The sequence below is a fragment of the Miscanthus floridulus genome, chromosome 3 (assembly GCF_019320115.1).
Source record: "Miscanthus floridulus cultivar M001 chromosome 3, ASM1932011v1, whole genome shotgun sequence".
In the NCBI taxonomy this organism is placed as follows: Eukaryota; Viridiplantae; Streptophyta; class Magnoliopsida; order Poales; family Poaceae; genus Miscanthus; species Miscanthus floridulus.
Window position 1 is genome coordinate 43,834,593 of NC_089582.1, and position 21,585 is coordinate 43,856,177.

General features: G+C 46.5%; 1 pseudogene; it reads right to left on the bottom strand.

The window, feature by feature from the left end:
- LOC136543641 (MLO-like protein 1) overlaps positions 1-21,585 on the bottom strand; it is a 63,279-nt pseudogene that overhangs the window by 12,450 nt on the left and 29,244 nt on the right.

Below are 21,585 nucleotides of genomic sequence, written 5' to 3' on the forward strand. Positions count from 1 at the left end.
TGTTTGCCTGATGCATTAATCCTAAATTCGAACCATATTCATTACCAACAACTAGCGGGGGGATTGATTGGTGCGCTTGTTGTCCGAGTTGGGCAACTCCTTTCCCTGCCCGCTTCTTTTTCTGTGCCGCCTCAATTGACTTGGTGAGAGTGCGGTCATAGTCTGATAACGTTGATTTGGACGGCTTACGAGATTCCCGCTGTTGATGCTGGTAAGAAGTCACCTTTTTTCTTAAAATATCCGGAGCTACGAAGAAGTACGGTTTCTCTGGGTTTCTCCTTGCTTCTTGATTCATTTTAAGTTTGTCATAGAATCTAGACATGTCTTTTTTATATGCATCAGTTCCTTCTTCCTTCTCTTCAGATATTATTTTGGGAATAGCCCTTGGTTTCACGGTGGCTTTCTTTGCAGGCGGGGACTGATTCTTCGTTTGAGGGGCTGGCCTCTTGCTAGGCTTCTTGGTAGGCGGGGGCGGGGGAGGCGTTGGAGACCTCCTTGGAGGTGTTGGCAGCGGCGTTGGAGACCTCCTTGGAGGTGGCGGCTGTGGCGTTGGAGACCTCCTTGGAGAGGGTGTGGATGCAGCCTCGTCTTCCAACACAATGTCATCGTACAGAGCACTATGATGATCTGGCGATTGAACAATTGGATTTAGGTTGGGGGAGGATCTGCTACAAAAAAAGGAATGACATATTATTATGAGCAGATTGTTAATTATTTAAGCCAATACAAATTAATGATGTAGTGTTTTCATCCGCACGTACCTATGGTGAGGTAGTTCAGAAGGAGGTGGAGCCGACATCCCTGGAATGATGATGTAGCGCTTGCGCCATAGAATGAATGTCTTCTCCGCTTCTCCTAGAGTCTTCTCGCCATCACCTCCAGGAATGTCAAGAGGCAAATCACTAAAACCTTTTTCAGCTTTATCTACCGAGATGGTGGCATATCCTTCTTGGATTATATTCCCATGAATCCTTGGTGTCTTGGTTCGGTCGATAGGATTAACAAGACCGATAGCCACCTTGATTGTGGAATTCTCCTTCGGAATGTGTAGCTCACACGTTGTACAAGGTTCAGTGACGTCATCCACAGGGAAGCGCAGTCCTGTGTCCCCTTGATTTGGTATCTCCGTGGAAGCGCAGCTGCTTTTCAACTGAACAGATTGGCTAATGTTGATTCCTGGCTCTGATGCCTGCTTGCTTGCACTCACTGCTATTTGCACTTGCCTTTTGATTTCCTCCTGCATTCTCGCTTCAAGGTTTTTTTTCCCGCTCCTGTGCTTCACGCACCGTTTCCTCCAACCTCTGGAGCCGGTGTGCCTCTTCTTCCTTCTTTCTCTGGCGACTTCTGTAGGAAGGTCTGTCCTGAGGGAATCCATGCTCCCACGAGACACTTCCTTTGCCTCTAGTTCGGCCACCATGTTCAATAGTCCCGATGGCGTATGTCAGCTCATCCTTCTCTCTGTTGGGCCTGAACTCACCACTAGCAGCAGCTCTCTGAGCATAAAACAATCTTTCTGCTGCTTCTTGCAGTCTTGCGCCATAAACGCACTTCCCTGTCTCCTGGTCTAGTGTTCCCCCATGAGCGAAAAACCAATTCTTTGCACGTTCTCCCCACTCGAGTGATTCTGGTCTGATACCCTTGGCAAGAAGGTCTGCTTCCATTTTGTTCCACTTCTTAATGGCAGTCGGGTAGCCACCTGATCCCAAGGTATGGTGGTATGTCTTCTGTTGGGCATTACGTTGGTTCTTTATCACCCGACTCACACCCTCTTCTGAAGTCTTGTACTGTACAAACTCATCCCAATAGGGCCTCTGCTTTGAGATCGGGCCTGGGACAGTAAAATCTGGTGCTATGTTCTTCTTGACATACGTCGTGTATAGGTGTTTCTTCCAAGTCTGAAACTAGGTGGCCATCTTCTTCATTGCCCAATCCCTAACTCGCTCCTTCAATTCATCACCATCTATTATATCATCATAATCATCTGTTTGGAGCGTGAAATGTACCAAGACATCATTCCAAATTAACGCCTTGTCACGATCGGAGACAAAACTGATATGAGGAGCATTGGTCTTCTTCTTCCATTCACGGGTACTAATCGGGAGCCGGTCCCGTACAAGGTAACCACAGTGGTGCACAAATTTCATTTTATTCGGCCCCCCCGGTTCTCCTGTATCCACATTGAACTCCGAGATGATGAAGCGACCCTCCAATGGCTTTTTGGGACCTCGAACATTTTTACTCTTCGTTGTAGTTGTTGATGTCGATCCAGAGGGCTACAAAACATAAACATTATTTTTAATGTCATGAGCACACATAAGACATATGATAATATATATATATAGCTAATAATAAAAAATATATACTTGGCCAATATGTTGTTGCTCATTTTGTTCAAGAGCTAAGTACTGACTCCCGTCATCTACATCCTCTTGCACGTTATTTTTAGCACCATCATCGCCGGCAACTTGAGTGCCAGTGTTGATCAAATTCATCATCAACTCCTCCTCATCCATATTTCTCGGGTCGGCCATCTAGCTTCAAAAAACAAAACTCGGCAGTGGAGGGCTCGGACGAATGTACAAAGAGATCGACGAATATATCACCTCGAAGCTCGGCAGTGTACGAACTGGAGGGCCTCGGGCCGGCGCGGTGGGGCAACGCGCGGTGGAGGGCCTCGGGCGCGGAGGAGGGCGCGGTGGAGGGCCATGGGCAAGCGCGGAGGAGGGGCACGGGCGCGCGCGGTGGAGGCCGCACGAGGAAGAAGACGGCGGCGCCGGTGTCACGGAAGGCGAACGGACGCGGCGCGAGGTCGAAGAAGAGGCCGGGCGGCGGTGTTCGACGAGGAAGAAGACGAGCAGATCGATCTGCCAGGCGCTGGAGGTTATATAGCAGAGGAGAATTACTCCCGGTGCCAGCCACCAACCGGGAGTAAAAACCCTTTACTCCCGGTGCGTATTACCAACCGGGAGTAAAGGTTCCTTTACTCCCGGTGCGTGTTACCAACCGGGAGTAAAGGTATACCTTTACTCCCGGTTGGTAACACGCACCGGGAGTAAAGGCTTTTTTTGGCGGGCCACGAAACTGCAGCCCACCTTTACTCCCGGGTGGGCTTCCCACCCGGGAGTAAAGGTGGCCTGCAGTTTCGTTTCCCGCCTGTTTTAAGCAATAGTCTTGTTAAATACAATAGAAATGCAATAGTTTTTATTAAATACATAGTAAATTAAATAAAAGGCATAAAATTATTTTGTTAAAAATATGAATTTTATTTTTGTTTATTGCACATAGGAAAAATCGATAACCTAACTTTTTTTATTTTTTGTTAGAATTATAAAACATAATGTAACTAATATTTATTATTTCGTTAATGCAAAAATGTAGTGTTTAATTAAAATTATTAAAATTATTGGTTTTGGACAGGAAATTTGTTTTCACATCATTTTAACGTTAATATTTTAATTTTTCATCACTCAGTATCCTAATTTACCTTTTTGAGAGAGAAATCCCACCAAATCAAACATTGATTTAATTTGAAATATGACATAATAAACATCTGAATTCACAATTATTACATAATATCTCAAACACACACTATATTAAATCACTATATCATCAAGTGGGCACAGCAGTGAACTTCTTCTTTACGTATGTCCCTTGGTTATGATCGCTTCGTAACCATGGAGTGTCCTCATCATTTACCAAGATGCTAGGGTCTTTGTTCACTTTGAAGGGCGGAATTCGGTCATCCTTTTCATATTCTTCTGACATGTCCGACTTGTCCTCAATTCCCACGATGACTCTTTTCCCTGAAAGAACTATGTGGCGCTTTGGCTCTTTGGTTGAGTCATTATCGTTTTTCCCTCTTTTTGGTTTGGTAGACATATCATTGACATAGAACACCTGATTCACATCCTTGGCAAGGACGAATGGTTCGTCTTTGTACCCAATATTACTAAGGTCTACTGTTGTCATTCCATACTCGTTGTCTACTGTTACTCCGCCTCCGGTCACCTTGACCCATTGGCACTTGAACAATGGGATCTTCAAAGTAGGTGCATATTCTAGTTCCCATATTTCATCTATGCGTCCATAATATGTCTGCTTATTCCCATTCGGGTCTGTGGCATCTATGCGGACACCACTGTTTTGGTTGGTACTCCTTTTATCTTGGGCTACTGTGTAGAATATGTTCCCATTTATCTCGTACCCTTTGTATGTGACGATATGCCATAATGGTTGCATAGCCAATAAATACAGTTGCTCATGGATGCTCTCATCACCTTGACATTTTTTTCGCAACCAACCGCCGAAAGTTTCCATGTGCTTATGCGTAATCCAAGCTTCAGTCTTGCCTGGAAACTCGGATCGTAAGAGATCCTTGTGTGTCTCAATATACGGATCTACCAAAGAGGAGTTCTGTAGAACTGTGTAGTGCGCTTTATTGAAATAATCATCATCCGTACCAATATATGTTTTCCTCCCTAGTGTCCCCTTTCCGCTTAGTCTCCCCTCATGTCTCGATTCAGGAACACCAATCGAGTCAAGGTCGGGAATAAAGTCAACACAGAACTCAATGACCTCTTCTGTTCCATAGCCCTTGGCGATGCTTCCTTCTGGGCGAGCACGGTTGTGAACATATTTCTTTAGGACTCCCATGAATCTCTCTAAGGGGAACATGTTGTGTAGGAACACAGGACCGAGAGTGAAAATCTCCTTGACTAGGTGAACTAGGAGGTGTGTCATAATATCAAAGAAGGAAGGAGGGAACACTAACTCAAAGCTGACGAGACATTGAACCACATCATTCTGTAGTTTAGCTAGATCAGTTGGATCAATTGCCTTCTGAGAAATTGCATTGAGGAATGCACATAGCTTTACGGTGGCTAGACGTACATTTGGAGGTAGAATTCCTCTTAATGCAACTGGAAGTAATTGCGTCATGAGAACGTGACAGTCATGGGACTTTAAGTTACAGAATTTCTTCTCTGTCACATTTATAATACCCTTTATATTCGAGGAGAATCCAGATGGTACCTTGATGTTGTTTAAGCATTCAAACATGATTTCCTTCTCCTCTTTGCTTAGAGTGTAGCTAGCAGGACGTAAGTAATGGCGTCCATCATCTATCTTCTCTGGATGCAGGTTGTCTCTTTCTCTCAAACAACGCAGGTCCTGTCGTGCTTCAAATGTGTCCTTAGGCTTTCCATACACACCCATAAAGCCTAGCAGGTTCACACAAAGATTCTTCGTCAGGTGCATCACGTCGATCGAGCTACGGACCTCCAGGACTTGCCAATAGGGTAGGTCCCAAAATATGGACTTTTTCTTCCACATGGGTGCGTGACCGTTAGCGTCTTTCGGAATAGGTTGGCTTCCATGTCCTTTTCCAAAGACGACTTTCACATCATTGACCATATCGAGTACATCCTCACCGGTTCGGTTGCGAGGCTTGGTCAGGTGGTCTGCTTTCCCTTTAAAATGCTTACCTTTCTTTCTTACGGGGTGATTTGCAGGAAGAAATCGACGATGGCCAAGGTACACGACCTTTCGACATTTTTTCAAGAATACACCTCTAATATCACCGAAGCAGTGTGTGCATGCATTATATCCCTTGTTTGACTGTCCTGAAAGATTACTTAGAGCAGGCCAATCATTGATTGTTACGAACAACAATGCTCGCAGATCAAAGTGTTCCTGTTTGTACTCATCCCACACACGTACACCTTCTTTATTCCACAAAATGAGAAGTTCATCAATAAGTGGTCTCAGGTACACATCGATGTCATTGCCAGGTTGCTTCGGGCCTTGGATGAGCACAGGCATCATAATGAACTTCCGCTTCATGCATAACCAAGGAGGAATGTTGTAGATACTTAGAGTAACAGGCCAAGTGCTATGACTACTGTTCTGCTCTCCAAAAGGATTGATACCATCTGTACTTAAAGCAAACCTTAAGTTTCTTGCGTCATTTGCAAACTCCGGGAATTCTCTATCGATTGCTCTCCACTGGGACCCATCAGCAGGGTGTCTCAACATATTGTCTACCTTACGGTCTTCTTTGTGCCATCGTAACAATTTTGCATGTTCTTTGTTTCTGAACAGACGTTTCAAGCGTGGTATTATAGGAGCATACCACATAACCTTGGCAGGGATTTTCTTACGTGGACGTTCGCCCTCAACATCACCAGGGTCATCTCGCCTGATCTTATACCGCGACGCATGGCATACCGGGCATGCATCCAATTTCTCGTACTCTTTGCCACGGTATAGGATGCAGTCATTAGGACATGCATGTATCTTCTCTATTTCTAGCCCCATAGGACAGACAACTTGTTTTGCTTCGTAGGTAGTGGCGGGCAATTCATTGTACTTCGGAAGCATCTTCTTTTGGATTTTTAGTAACTCTCCAAATCCCTTGTCAGATACACCATTCTTTGCCTTCCATTGCAGCAATTCTAGTGTGGTTCCCAACTTTTTCTGCCCTGCATCACAAGTTGGGTACAACAATTTCTTGTGATCTTCTAGCATCCGCTCGAACTTGATCTTCTCCTTTTCACTTTCACATTCTCTTTGTGCATCACGAATGACCTGACAAAGATCATCAGCCGGCTCATCTTCTACGGCTACCTCTTCTTCAGCTTCTCCCATTGCAGTATCATTGAAGCACGCACCATCAGGAATAATATCATTGTCGTCCCATTGTTCTTCTTCATCTTCTTCCATTACAACACCGGTTTCTCCGTGCTTTGTCCAACAAATATAGTTTGGCATGAAACCCGACTTGAACAAGTGTGAATGAAGAGTCCTTGAGCAAGGATATTCCACCGTATTCTTACATATGGCACATGGGCAGCACATGAAACCATCGCGTTTGTTTGTCTCGGCCGCACGTAATAAAGAATGCACGCCGTCAATGAACTCTTGTGAGCGGCGATCAGCATTATACATCCAATGACGGCTCATCTGCATTACATGACATAAATATCATATTAAAACCTAGATCATAATTAATTATTTATACAACATGCGTGCCACCACAAAAGATACAAATTTATGAAAGCATCGCTACAATGTAGACAATCCCAACTACCACTAAAAGAACTAAAGCTAAAATACATTTCAGGAGCACAAGGATTTCGCGACCAATCTCAACTAAAACAGACAGATCCCCCGATTGTGCAACATCTTTGGGCTTCTTCGACTGGATCACTGCCTCATTAGCCGCCGTATCTGCCTGTTGTGCAAGATATTTTTGCACGAGTTCAACATACTCTTCCTCCCAGTAGAAGCCTGAACATCGTCCACTGCCATCCCACTGAAATTAAAACAAAAAACTAGAACTTTAATCACAACCATCATGAAAATAGGTATAAACTAACCATAATCATTAAATACGATAAAATAACTCACATTGCGATCCGGACACTTGTAGAAGATACGATTCTTGTTGGGACCCTCCTTCTTCACTCGGTACTCCATCACAATCTTCATCTCATCACGACACTTGCCGCATGGAATGAGAGGAAGGCCCGGCCTAAGTCGCTTTGGAAACCCATGAGAGGCCGAGGACCCGGAAGCAGTTGCCATCTACTCTCTATACTCATTTTTTAATACACTATAAATTTCTTCTTTTATAAACAAATAAAATTAACAAACTATAAAATTATCTAGATCTCTAAACAATGATATTTTTAATGGTCATTGTGTTCTCGTCTTTTACTGCGGCAGGTAAGTAATTCATATGATATTTCCGCAAATTAACAGAAGAATGGGAATGTACACACATAACAGACTACTACGACGATATCGGGACGTGTGAATAAATAACCATCCGTACTAGTTGACCTTGCTTACGTGATCATCTCGGCGAGCATTTCTCCACCGGACAGCACCGTACTTGGTCAAGGAAGAGCTCCGATTCTATGAGGAAGGGAACACGGTCTCCCACGACCGTTGTCGCTCTCCCTCGTAGAATCAAAGCTCCTCCTTGATGTCCGTTACCGCTCGACAGAGAACATGCTTGCCGAGCTGAACACGGTCCGCAAGTTCAACTAGTACGGATTTTCTATAATTTTCTAACTATTTTCTAAGTTTTTATTTATATATACTACGTTTAGGTACGGTGATTGACAGACTACTACGACGATATCGGGACATGTGAATAAATAACCATCCGTACTAGTTGACCTTGCTTACGTGATCAGCTCGGCGAGGATTTCTCCACCGGACGGCACCGTACTTGGTCAAGGAAGAGCTCCGATTCTACGAGGAAGGGAACACGGTCTTCCACGACCGTTATCGCTCTCCCTCGTAGAATCAAAGCTCCTCCTTGACGTCCGTTACCGCTCGGCAGAGAACATCCTCGCCGACCTGAACACGGTCCGCAAGTTCAACTAGTAAGGATTTGCTATAATTTTCTAACTATTTTCTAACTTTATATTTATATATACTTTAACCTTCTTTCATGTAAATATGCAAGCTTAAAGTGATTTTGAGCTCAAATTGCTTACAAATGAAAAAAAAACCACAATAAAGAACCATAAATATATATAGTGAATAAAATGGTATAAGAAAATGGTAAAAAATGAGAGTATGAGATTGGTAACCTTTACAACTGAAGAATCGACGGAGGAATCGAAGAATGGATGGAGGAACAATGGAGGGAGGGAGGAAGCAAGAACACTACTGCAGTGAGCTTCAAAATGTGCTGAGCTCGGGCTCGGGGAGGAAGGAGGAGACGGCCGATTTATAAAGGGAGAACATTTAGTCCCGGTTGATAGATCCAATCGGGACTAAAGGTAACTTTCCAACCCCGGGCGCAGCCACGGCCCGGGAGTAGACCTTTACTCCCGGTTGGAGCCACCAACCGGGAGTAAAAGTATACCTTTAGTCCCGGTTGGTGGCTCCAACCGGGACTAAAGGTCCCTGCCACCTCTGTCTGGCGCAGTAGCCGTTGGGCAGGAACCTTTAGTCCCGGTTGGAGCCACCAACCGGGACTAAAGGTATTTCTAGTCCCGGGGGCAAAAAATTCCGGGACTAGAGCCCATTTTGGCCGAGGATCAAAGGTCTGTTCTCTACTAGTGTATCCCACCTCTTTTTCCATATTTGGGATCTTATGTCCGACACTTATAGCTTTTATGCGCTTTCACTATAATATGTTTATTATCCCAATAACTTATACTTTAATTTAATTCTCTTCACAAATGAACCCTAAATGGGATTAAAGAATCCCCACTCCGTCACAAAACCAAAAGGCAAATGCTAAGCTTATTCGAAATAGGGGAACCCAGAACTAAATGAATCACAATTCTAGCAATAAATACGGTTTGTTCCTCTAAGGTTGATATGTGATAATACAGCACATGTATTAGTAAATGATGTTGTAAATAGAAGTATGGTTGTTAAACAGAAGAGGTATATATATAAGTCAACATGATTTAAATGTCAATCTCCTTGACATTACAGGTGGCACATGTATTCTTGAACAATATTTAAAAATTAGGTTACCTAGGAATATTAATTTATTGCATCATATTTTCTAACCATGCTAGTATTTTACTGAACCAATATTTTACGCAATGTTTAAGAACTCTTGGCGAAACTTCTAGGGTCAACTCACTGTATATATATCAATAAAATGATTGAACAATAATGTGTTTTGTTTCCTAAAATTAATGGACTTACATGAGAGACAATCACATAGAGAGGTAGGGTGCTGTAACCACATAAGATTCGGCTGGCGATACTGAAAGCAGATAAATATACAAAATGAGTTCCTTGTTCCCTATATTATATTCTCATGTAGTGTTGCTGTTAACATGGAGATTCATCAATACCTTAATACAAGTCGAGTAATAGCATGTGCATGTTTTCCCATAATGCATGATTCATACCCATATGCTACCAGCAAGAGTTGTTGAGTGTCAGGTGTTAGTTGTAGTTTTTAATTGCAAATTTGTTAGGATAAACAAATATATATTCCCTTTGTTCCAAATTATAAGTCATTTTGACTTTTTTTAGGTACATAGCTTTTGCTACGTATCTAGACATATCGTAGTAGCTAGGTGCATAACAAAAGCTGTGTACCTAGAAAGCCAAAACGGAGGGAGTATATGTCTTAAAGTAAGTCAAGCTACTAGAGATAACCAGATGTAATTGTTTGATTGTGTGCCATGTGTCTCAAAACTATAATTGTTCTTAAATAGTCTTTTAGTCCTAGTTTTTCTCTTTTCGCCTTATGCTAGTCTCTTTTAGGTAAGTTCAGTTATTTTTTAGTCTTCTTCTTTGTGGCCTCTTTGTACAGACTTTGTCCTTCCTTTTCTTATCAAAGCATGTTGTGGGGTAATTTTTAGTCTTCTTCTTTGTGGCCACTTTGTACAGTCTTTGCCCTTTCTTTTCTCATCAAAGCATGCCGTGGGGAACTCACCTAGTTTTTTCTGACAAAGAAAAAGACGAGAAAGTCTATTTACTAGCCAAACAATTAACTTTGTTAGGGCGAGCTCCCTTATAAATTTTATCTTGTTTTATTACCCAAATAAACAATTCAAAGTAGCCTAATCTACATCCAAATAATATTTCTGTTACCCTGCACCACTTTCAAGTATTTTCATAATTGCTTTCATAGGCTGTGATCATATGGTACTACTTTAAAAAAATACAATAATGCATGATTTTTTTAAGTATTTTCCTAACATAACATGTGATCTTCTCTGCCACCCATAAACTTTTAATTTTAAATTCAACTTGTGCATAGAAAAACAAAAGGGAAAAGTTCAATTGTGGCCAATTGGACCAATTTAAATTGTTCCATGGAGTAAAATGAGATAAATTTTTATTCATGTGATCAAAAGACAAACTGGCTAGCTAGTTTGGGATCGTAAAATTGATTTTTCAATAAAAAATAATGTGTCACCGTACACCAGATACAAGACAAAGCAGCCTATAGTCTACGTATATGTTTTAGGATTCCTATCATTGTCAATATTTGTAATCATAAGTGTGGTCCCATATGTTCAAATCTATCTCGATGTAACTTTGTTCCAAAGAATATATGTTTCAAGGTGCATGGTGAGCTACTAGCTGTGTTCTTACCAACAACCAGAAGAAAAATGCAATCTCAAATGCTATCTGAAATAGAATGAAGTGGATCAAATAGAGGACCACTTTAGGCCTGTGGAACCAAAAAAAAAATCATCTGATGGAGCAACGACCACATCCCCTTCTATTGTTGTATGTTTCTGTGCAACCTCAACAGCCATCTCAGTAATAACATGCTCCATCTTACATCCAATCACAAGTAGCAGCTGCAAATAATAATATAAAATTAGCTTTTAATGGTAATCTATACACTGTAGTTCATTGTTGTAAAAACACTAAGGAACCAACGAAAAATTATTTTTTTTACGATTATACAATATTATGGAGTTCAACAACACCCATATTTACTTAGTTCTGGGGATGTGGATATATGTAAGAGTCTTTATTTTAACAATGGATGTTGTTTACTTACAATGAAAGGGGTCAATGATAACCATGTGTAGACATACCATCCTATAATAATATCAACAAAAGAGTAGCATTATTAATTTTTGCATCCAGAGTATATAAATGCAACTGTGCTAAATAAATAAAATTGCAGCAATGATTACAAAATAGATAGCAATGCGGCCACTATACAAATAGAGGTAACATGATATTATTGACCTTAACAAGTTTAAACAATATTCTTTATTGACCTAGAAATTATACCATGAACATTCAGCAGCAAGAATACCATTAGCAGAGCCCAAAGGTACCAACTGCATAAGAACAAAATTTGGCATTAACTAATCAATGGGAACATTACAAATACAAATTTATCGTATGAACATGTGGTGAGTTTTGACAACAATACTTCAGATATTTACCTTATACCAACAACTTTCTTGTAATCTACCTCAAATGCCCTGATCATATGTAGTTGTGAAAGTTGAATTTTGGGTTTCCCCTGCAGTGTTTCTACCAAAAAGAGATCACTAAATAAATGTTTGTATATTTTTTTCATATGATGACATACTAGGGAATGGGTTAAGTGTTTGATTGTTGAAAGTGTGTGTCTATCTACCTCAATGAAGCCAAGTCGCATGGCTGTGTAGTCCTCCTCAGTGACTGACCCATAGAACTTCTTGAAAAAAAGACCTCTGAAATGAAAGATGAACTAGCTTTAATACCATTGATGTTGACAAAAAATTACTGAAACTTTTGTGTTTAACATTTTAAAATGCAAGTTAATTATAATATACCATCCAGCCAAAAATCTTCTAATGTATTCCACGCCCTTTAAAGTGATCTCGGACAAATTTGAATTCTTGAACATGTTTGATTGTTTGAGTACCTAAAATGGTTTGCCAAAATGTGTTGCAATTGAAGAATTTATATAAGCAAAACCAAGAAGTTGTTAAACCTCAAATACTTAAAAGTATGTGTATAGCTTACCACTATCATCATTATGTTGGATCCTTTCTTCCCAATGCCTCCAGTTTTTTCACTACTGGAAACTAAAAATTTCCTTTCGGTATAAACGCCACCGACAGAAAAATTATTATTGTACTGTCGGGCGAGAAAAAAATGACAGGAAAATTAGCCAACCGATAGAAAAATTATTAATATCCTGTCGGTTTTGCACACCGACAGAGTAATTATATTTTTTTCTATCGGTATTGTCGGTACAGAAAGTGACCAACTAGTAAATATTTGTAGTTTTGCTGCACGTTGTGATCGGAGGTGGCCTAGCACTCAATGACACGGGATTTATACTAGTTTAGGCAATGTGCCCTACGTCCAGTGTGGGTCGGTCGGTGACTTTATTCCCGAGCCCAGGTGCTCGAAGTCTATAGTGGGGTTACAAATGAGAGAGAGAGATGGGGTGTCCGGTCGGTCCGGTCGGAAGGGCCGAGATCGATAGGAGCTATGCTATGAATGAAGTGTCCTAGCGTGTGCTTGAGAGGTTGCGAGCTATCGATCTAATGAACCTGAACTTGAAGAAGTCGACTTGGGTTAACTGCCTGTGTTTGGAGGGAGCACATCCCCTTTTATAGAAGAAGGGGATGGCTTTACAAGTGAGAGGGAGAGTGAGTACGGACGTTTCTAAGCCTTGTTGCCCACACCGATGGGGATGGGATAATGGTGGGCGCCCGCAATACTGTTGATGTCACTGCAGAATGTCAGGTACATGTGGGAGGTTGAGCTGCTTTCTTCAATATTGAAGGACGTCGATACCTGCAAAAATGTTGTCTCGCCGACTGGAGGCATGGCTTTACCACATTCACCTGGTGTGGTGAATTCCGGCGCCCACAATACTGTTGATGCCTAGAGGCACATGGGGGGTCTTACCGTACGGGTGTTTTGACCGGCGCCTACAATACTGTAGAGGTAAATGTTGGCGCCTACAATACTGTTTGTGGTAGGACGGTTGTAAAGTACTGTGCCACAGGGTATGGTCCCTGGTGCCATGGTTTGACTTGCGAGCCCTGTTTTGCCTTTCTTCGTACGCCTTCTGATTCCATCCGAGTGGGCGCCCCCGGTCGGATGGCCCCAGTCGGCTCTGGTGCGCCAGTCGGAGAATAGTGATGGGCAGGGTTTTCTATGAACCCTGGTCGGAGACACGGGGTCGGAGTCGGAGGTGGTCCTCGGGTGAGGCTTTTCGGGTGGAGGCCGTGCGAAGGCGGCCGGGGCCTGACGCTAGTGCTCTGATCGGAGAGGCCATTCGGAGTTGGCCTGATCCTGAGCTAGTGTTCTGGTCGGAAAGATGGGCCGAAGGCGGCCAGGGCCTGAAGCAAGTGCTACGGTCTGTTGAACTTAGACTCTCGGGGCGGTCTAGAAGAAAAGAAGTCGTCCTCCTGGACCGAGCCCTGGCGTGGAAGCCGGTTCCCGAGGGACCCTGGGTTTATGAACCCAACAGGAGCCCCTGAGCCCCCGGGCGATTCGGGGTAGAATCGTCCAGGGGATTTTTGTCTTGTCGACGGGTGCACGCAAGCGCACCCGTGGGTGTAGCCCCTGAGCCCTAGGGCGGTTCGTGCCGAACCGGCTGGGGGTGCTTCTGTGTTTGTCAACAGGGGATGTTTTGTTGACGGGTGCGCGCGAGCGCACCTGCGGGTGTGGCCCCCGAGCCCCAAGCGGTTTGGGCCGAACTAGCTGGGGGTGTTGTCTCATCAGGCGTGTATGCGTGTTTTTTAACCAAGGCATCGTTGCACAGCCGAGGCGGTGAGGTGCGGGGGATAGGATAAAAAAGCAGAACTCACCAATCTTAGGTGTCGATGCGCGCCTTGGGATCGGGTGAGTCAGATTTTGTGAACGGACCATGGCGTCGGTGCACGCCGTGGATCGGGATAGCTTAGTTCAGATGCGACAGAGCTCACTGATCTTTGGCGTCGATGCGCGCTGTGGGATCGGGTGAGGCGGAGCCACGAACGGACCTAGGCGTCGGTGCGCGTCGTGGATCGAGAGAGTTAGTTTAGTTAGTTCAGGAAGTCGTTACGCGAGTTTAGGAGTTGTGGTCCTAGGAGCCATAATCGGATGTCGCCGATCCTGTCGATGTGAGTTTAGGAGTCATGGTCCCAAGAGCCGTAGCCGGATGTCACCGATCCTGTCGACGCGAGTTCAGGGTCGCAGTCCTAGGGTCTCTTTGGAGCGCAGTGAAGCCGTCTGAAGCTGTTACGAAGACGTTGTTAGTTTAGTTAAAGATCAGACGAGGCGGTGCTCGTGGGCCCTGGCATCGATGCGCGCCGGGGATCGGGCGAGTCGTAGCCCCCGAGCCCTATTGAGCCTTCGCAGGGGTCGATGTGAGTTTATGTGTGTTACCCTATCTGGTTCCTCACAAACCAAGGGGGCTAAGTTTCATCGCCTGTCCCGATCGCTCAGGCTCGAACGACTAGCTCGGTGAGTTCGCTAGCAGGTGTGATCGAGTGGAATCCAGGTCCATCGTTCATGACGAGGTCGGCATAGCCCTCTTGTGACATTCCACTACTCCTTTACCTACAACCCGACAGGTGCCTAGGTCGTTCCAGAGACCAACCTGGGTGGCCTTTCGGCCTCCCCTCGATGGAGATTCTGTGGGCTTGGTGAGGGGTTTAGGATCAAACGAGAAGGTTGAGATGACCCAGTCTGCCAGATCGGGCTAGGGCCGCATGGTGCTCATCTACGGTTTTCTCCCCTAGCTCTATTGGTTACTCATATCGAATGAGGCAACCGCCGCTTCGTGACGCAACACGGAGCATTCTGATGCATTTCGCTGCACGTGTGATGCTTAGTTCCTGAGCTCCTAGGTGGTTCATGCCCTAACCGTCTAGGGGGTTCAGGCGTATGGAATGAAATGCGCATATGGATGTATGAATGTTTTAAATTGAAATAGAGGGGCTTTGATAGTGTTTTACCTTGACGACTAGAGTGACAAGGTTCAAAGAGCTCTAGTTAGAAACATCCGATCGAGACCTACGCTCATCAATCATGGGTTAGCCCTCGTGTGAATAGTTTTGTATTTAATGAACACATGCTCACCTTGATGACCTGAGAGACGAGGTTCGGAGAGCTTTAGTCAGAAATGTCCGACCGGGACCCGTGCTCGTCATTCGAGATGGAGTCGTCATGGCCCGCATGGGGTGCCCCTTCACTTCCTACCTATATCTCAGGTGTGGATACTGAGCGATTCGATCGACTCGGGGGGTCGGTTGGTCTCTTGGCGGAGATTTCATGTGGTGGTGCCTCCAGCCAGGGGCTCCATGTTCTTCTACTGAGCATCTATAGGTGCGACGCCCTGAAGGTATTTATTGCGTTCGCCGAAGTGGAAGGAGCGGAGCCGAGCGGGTCCCTGGTGGTTGCATCCGATTTCTTCTTTGGCCTCCAGGCGATGTCGGTGAGCGACCACGGTAGTATTTGTAGCAGCAGAGAATGCAATAGTTTAGGTTTGTGGGTGAATCCCCATGTGAATAGTTTTCTATATTAATGAATACATCAATGCTATCCTTGTGACAGAACCATGATATTTGTTCCATGTGTTTATCTTAGCAAAACTTTTGTTTTTTATCCTTTCTTTCTTGTACCTATCCATTTGTTCCGTAGGCTACGACCTTGTGAGCCCGGGGCGTGGCCCGCGAGGCTCGGCCATTCGTAACCGTAGGAAAAGGAGGGGTGCGTTTGGTTGGGAGTAAGAACAGAGTTACGTAAGGAAAACACAGGGAATGGAATGTGTTTCTGTTTGGGTACACAGTTGCTTTATCGTGCAATAGTAAAAAAGAGAGGTAATATTTTAATATTGTACATGGAGCCCCCGAGCGACCCGGGCTGAAAGTGTTTCGGGCAGGGGTGCTCTTATGGGAGCATGTTCTAACAAAAAAGTGGTTTAGACCAAATTTAGGGGAAAATGACGTAGTTGTTCAATGTTCCAAGTATTGTTGAGAAGGTTACCATTGTTGTCCTCCAGTTGGTAGGTGCCCGGTCGGACTACTTTGGTTACCGTATAGGGTCCTTCCTATGGTGGAGAGAGCTTGTGTTTTTCCTTCATTGATTGGGTCCTCCAGAGTACGAGGTCACCGACTTCAAGAATCCTTCCTCTGATCTTCCTTTCGTGGTACCTGCGGAGGGTTTGTTGGTAGAGAGCGGAGCGGATGACGGTTGCTTCACGGGCCTCTTCGAGTAGGTCGACTATGTCTTGTTGGGCCTCGGTGGCTCGGTCGTGGTTGAAAGCCTTCACCCTTGGTGCGCCATGATCAAGGTTGGAGGGCAACACTACCTCGGCTCCGTAGGCTAGGAAGAAGGGTGTGAATCCCGTGGATCAGTTTGGGGTCATTCGTAGGCTCTAGAGGATCACTGGGACCTCCACAACCCATCGCCCGACGTATTTGTTGAGTCGGTCGAAGTTGCGTGACTTAAGTCCTTAGAGGACCATGCCATTAGCGCGTTCGACCTGACCGTTAGTTTGTGGATGTTCGATCGAGGCCCAGTCAATCCTGATGCCATATCCGTCGTTGAAGTTTAGGAACTTTTTCCCGGTGAAGTTAGTCCCGTGGTCAGTGATGATATAGTTGGGAACGCTAAATCGGTAGATGATGTCAAGAAAGAATTTGACTGCTTCCTCCGACTGGATGTTGGTGTTGGGTTTGGCCTCTATCCACTTGGTGAATTTGTTGACCGCTACGAGTAGGTGAGTGAAACCGCCTAGGGCCTTTTTGAGGGGTCCTACCATGTCGAGGCCCAGACCGTGAATGGCTAGGTGATAGGGATGGTTTGGAGCTCTTGTGCCGGCAAATGGGTTTGTCGGGCGTAGAATTGGCATCCCTCACACATGCGAACGACTTCCTCTACATCTCATAGTGTGGTGGGCCAGTAAAAACCTTGGCGGAAGGCTTTTCCGACCAGCGACCTTGGGGCCGCGTGATGCCTGCAAATGCCGGCATGAATGTCGAGGAGGAGATCCCTCCCTTGGCTAGTGAGGATACACTTTATGAGTACCCCTGATGGGCTCCATTTGTAGAGCTCGTCACCGAGCGTGATGAAGGTTTTGGCGCGTCGAGCGATTCATCGAGCCTCCGTCCTTTCGAGCGGGAGAACCTCTTCGAGGATGTAGGCGAGTAGCAGTACTCGCCAATCGGTTTGATCGGGCGCCAATACGGCGACGCTTGTGGGTGGTGTAGAGGTACTGGGGTCGGAGCCCCTGGGCGCTAGTTGGGCGTCGGGGTCAGAGCCCTCGAGCACCGGCTGGGCATCGGGGTGCATCCGGGTCAGATCTTCCAAGATGCGAGCGGACGGCTTGTGGATGTCGTTGATGAAGACCCCGCTTGGGGACGGATCTCGCTAGGCAGCTAGTTTTGCGAGGAAATCAGCGGCATCGTTGTCTCTTTGAGGGATGTGATGCAGTTCGATCCCCTAAAATTTGTCCTTGAGCTTGCGCACCTCTTGGCAGTATGCCATCCTAAGGGGGCTTTTGTAGGAGGACTCCTTCATGACCTGATCAATGACTAGTTCCAAGTCGCCACGGACATAGAGTCACGTAGCGCCAAGCTCAATGGCGATGCGGAGTCCATTGATAAGGGCCTCGTATTCCACAGCATTGTTTGAAGCTGAGAAATGGAGGCGGATGGCATAACGGAGCCTACTCCCATCCGGGGAGATCAGAACCACTCTAGCTCCCGAGTCGGGCACCATTATGGACCCATCGAAGTACATTGTCCAGTATTCATGGGTGACATCCGGAATTGGTAGCTAGACCTCCGTCCATTCAGCGACAAAGTCCGTGAGAGCCTAAGATTTAATAGCGGTGCGGGGGGTATATCTGATGTTGTGGCCCATGAGTTCAAGAGCCCACTTGGAGATTCGTCCCATGGCATCGCGGTTGTGGATGATGTCTCCGAGTGGGTATGAAGTGACGTCCCGTGGTCGGTGAAGTAGTGTAGGAGCTTCCTGGTTGCCATTAGTATGGCGTATAGGAGTTTCTGCACCTGGGGGTACCAGACCTTGGGGTCGGTAAGCACTTCTTTGATGAAGTATATGGGTCGCTGCACTTTGAGCTGGTGTCCCGGTTCCCCCCTCTCTATGACTAGGGCGGCGCTCACCACATGGTTACTTGTTGCGACGTAAAGGACGAGGGGTTCTCCCCGCTCCAGAGCGACGAGGATTAGGGCCGACGTTAGGGATGTTTTGAGGCTTTTGAGAGCCTACTGGGCTTCCTCAGTCCAGATGAAGGTGTCCGTCCTTTTGAGGAGCTTGTAGAGCGGCATCCCCCATTCGCCGAGCTGGGAGATGAAGCGGCTTAGGGTAGCCAGGCAACCGGTGAGCCTCTGCACGCCCTTGACACTGCGTATGGGGCCCATGTTGGAGATGGCCGTGATCTTTTTGGGGTTGGCTTTGATGCCATGCTTGGATACGATGTATCCAAGCAGTTTCCCCTTTGGAACCCCGAAAACACATTTTTTGGGATTTAGCTTGATGTTGAACCTTCGGAGGTTTGTGAACATCATGGCCAAGTTTGCGATTAGGTCGCAAGCTTGAGCCGTTTTGACCACTATGTCATCAACATAGACGGTGATCATTGGTTTTGGCCGCTCGGCCTGATCAGGCTGGTCGAGCGGGTCGATTTGGTCGGTGAAGCATTGCTGCATGCACCTTTGGTAGGTGGCACCAGCGTTCTTCAGGCCTAAAGGCATGGTCACGTAGCAGTACGAACCATACGGGGTGATGAATGAGGTTGCGAGCTGATCGGACGCTTTCATCATGATCTGGTGATAGCCTAAGTAGGCATCTAGAAAGGAGAGGATTTTGTAACCCGAGGTGGAGTCAACTATCTGGTCTATGTGTGGTAATGGGAAATGATCCTTCGGGCACGCTTTGTTAAGTCCAGTATAATTGACGCACATTCTCCACTTCCCAGTCTTCTTTCTGACCAGGACGGGATTGGCAAGCCAGTCAGAATGGAAGACCTCCCTGATGAACCTGGCTGCCAGGAGTTTGGCGATTTCCTCGCCTATGGCCCTACGCTTTTCATCGTTGAAGTGATGTAGGCGTTGTTTGGCAGGCTTAGAGCCCGGGGCAAGGCATAGTGTGTGCTCGGCGACCTCCCGGGTTATCCCCGACATGTCAGATGGCTGCCATGCGAAGACATCGCGATTATCGTGCAAGAAGTCGACGAGCTCGCATTCCTATTTGGCCGGGAGCTAGGTCCCGATCTGAACTGTCTTGGTTGGGTTGGTGGGGTCGATTCCCACTGTCTTGGTTTCTTCGAGCGGGTGGAAGGCTGATGAGGAAGTTGGTTGGTTACAGTCCGGGGCTATCGGAGCCAATGACTCCCCGAGCCACGGGAGTTCGGACGAGTTGACGACTGTAGTGGCGAGCTCATAGTGTTCGCGGTCGCACGTGAAGGCATGTGAGAACGCGCTACTCATAGTGATGACGTCGTTTGGTCCTAGCATCTTTAGCTTGAGGTAGGTGTAGTTGGGGACTGCCATGAATCTCGCATAGCATGGCCACCCCAAGATGGCGTTGTAGGACCCTAGAAAGTCCACCACCTCAAAGGTGAGGACCTTCGAGTGGAAGTTGGCTCGGCTGCCAAACGTGATGGGCAGATCAATCTGCCCGAGCGGGTATGCCTGCGCTCCTAGGATTACCCCGTGGAAGGGGGAGCCCACCAGGCGGAGTTCCGATCAGGGGATGCACATGGCATCGAGGGTGTCGATGTATAGGATGTTGAGGCCACTGCCGCCGTCCATCAGCACCTTCATAAGCCGCTTCTTGTGGACAATGGGGTCAATGACGAGCAGATAGCGTCCTAGTCTTGCGACATGGGAGGGATGGTCCCTTTGATCATAGGTGATCGGAGACTTCGACTAGCTGAGGAAGGAGGGGATGGCCGACTCGGCGGCGCATGCCTCTCGATAGCAAACCTTATGTTGTCGCTTGGTCCAGATGGCATCGGATCTGCCAAAGATCATGATACATTTGTCAGCGTTGGGGAAGTTGTTCGCTTCTTTGCCTGTCGTACCTCCCTTCTTGGGTGCTGCCTCTTTGCCGTCTCCCTCCTTTGGCCCGCTAGCCTGTCGGAGGAAATGTTTGAGGAGCTCACACTATTTGTAGGGGTGTTTGATAGGGTAGGCATGGTTGGGGCATGGTTCATCCATGAGTTTGTTGAAGTGGTCAGGCAGTCCTTGATGGGGCTGCTTGACTGTGCGATCGATCACGGCGACCAGCGGGGCGCTGTCCGACCGACGCCGATCCTTTTTATTTTTCTTGCCCCTCTATGTGGAGGGGCCCTCATCCGGGTCCATGTGTTTGGCTTTGACCTTGTCCCGGCCTCCGCTCAAGATCGCTCCAACCGCCTCCTCACCGGAGGCGTGGTTGGTGGCTACGTCAAGCAGGTCGTGGGTGGTATAGGATTTCAAGCAGCCAAGCTTATGGATAAGCGACTCGCAGTTTGTCCCAGAGAGGAATGCGTTGATGACATCTGCATTAACGACATCAGGGAGGAAGTTGCATCATTAGGAGAACCTACGGATGTAATCCCACAGGGACTCGCTGGGCTCTTGCTGATAGCTCTTGTGGTCCCAGGAGTTCTTCGGTCGGATGTACGTCCCCTAGAAATTCCTAACGAAGACCATCTTGAGGTCCGCCCAGTCATGGATGCTGTCGTGTAGAAGGAATTCGAGCCACGCCTGAACATGTTCCCCCATGCAAATGGGAAGATATTGAATGATGAAGAAGTCATCATCCACTCCTCCGACCTGACAGGCGAGCCAGAAGTCTTTGAGCCAAATGCCTGGGTTTGTCTCCCCAGTGTATTTGGTGACGTTGGTGGGCGGCTAGAAACACTGCGGGAATGGTGCTTTTTGGATGCGCCGACTGAAGGCCTGAGGCCCTGGTCCCTCGGGGCTGGGGCTCCGGTCGTCCGGTCGGCGACTGCGCCTAGGGCACGTTTCGCTGGTTCCCTCGATGGTTTGGCCAGGATTCATGGCACCTGCTACCATATGGTGGATAGCGTTATTATGTTGGGACCGATGCCGGTCGCCAATGGTGCTACAGGTGTCCTGGTGTGGATCGGGCCACTTGTGTACCGATGGTAGGTGCGGA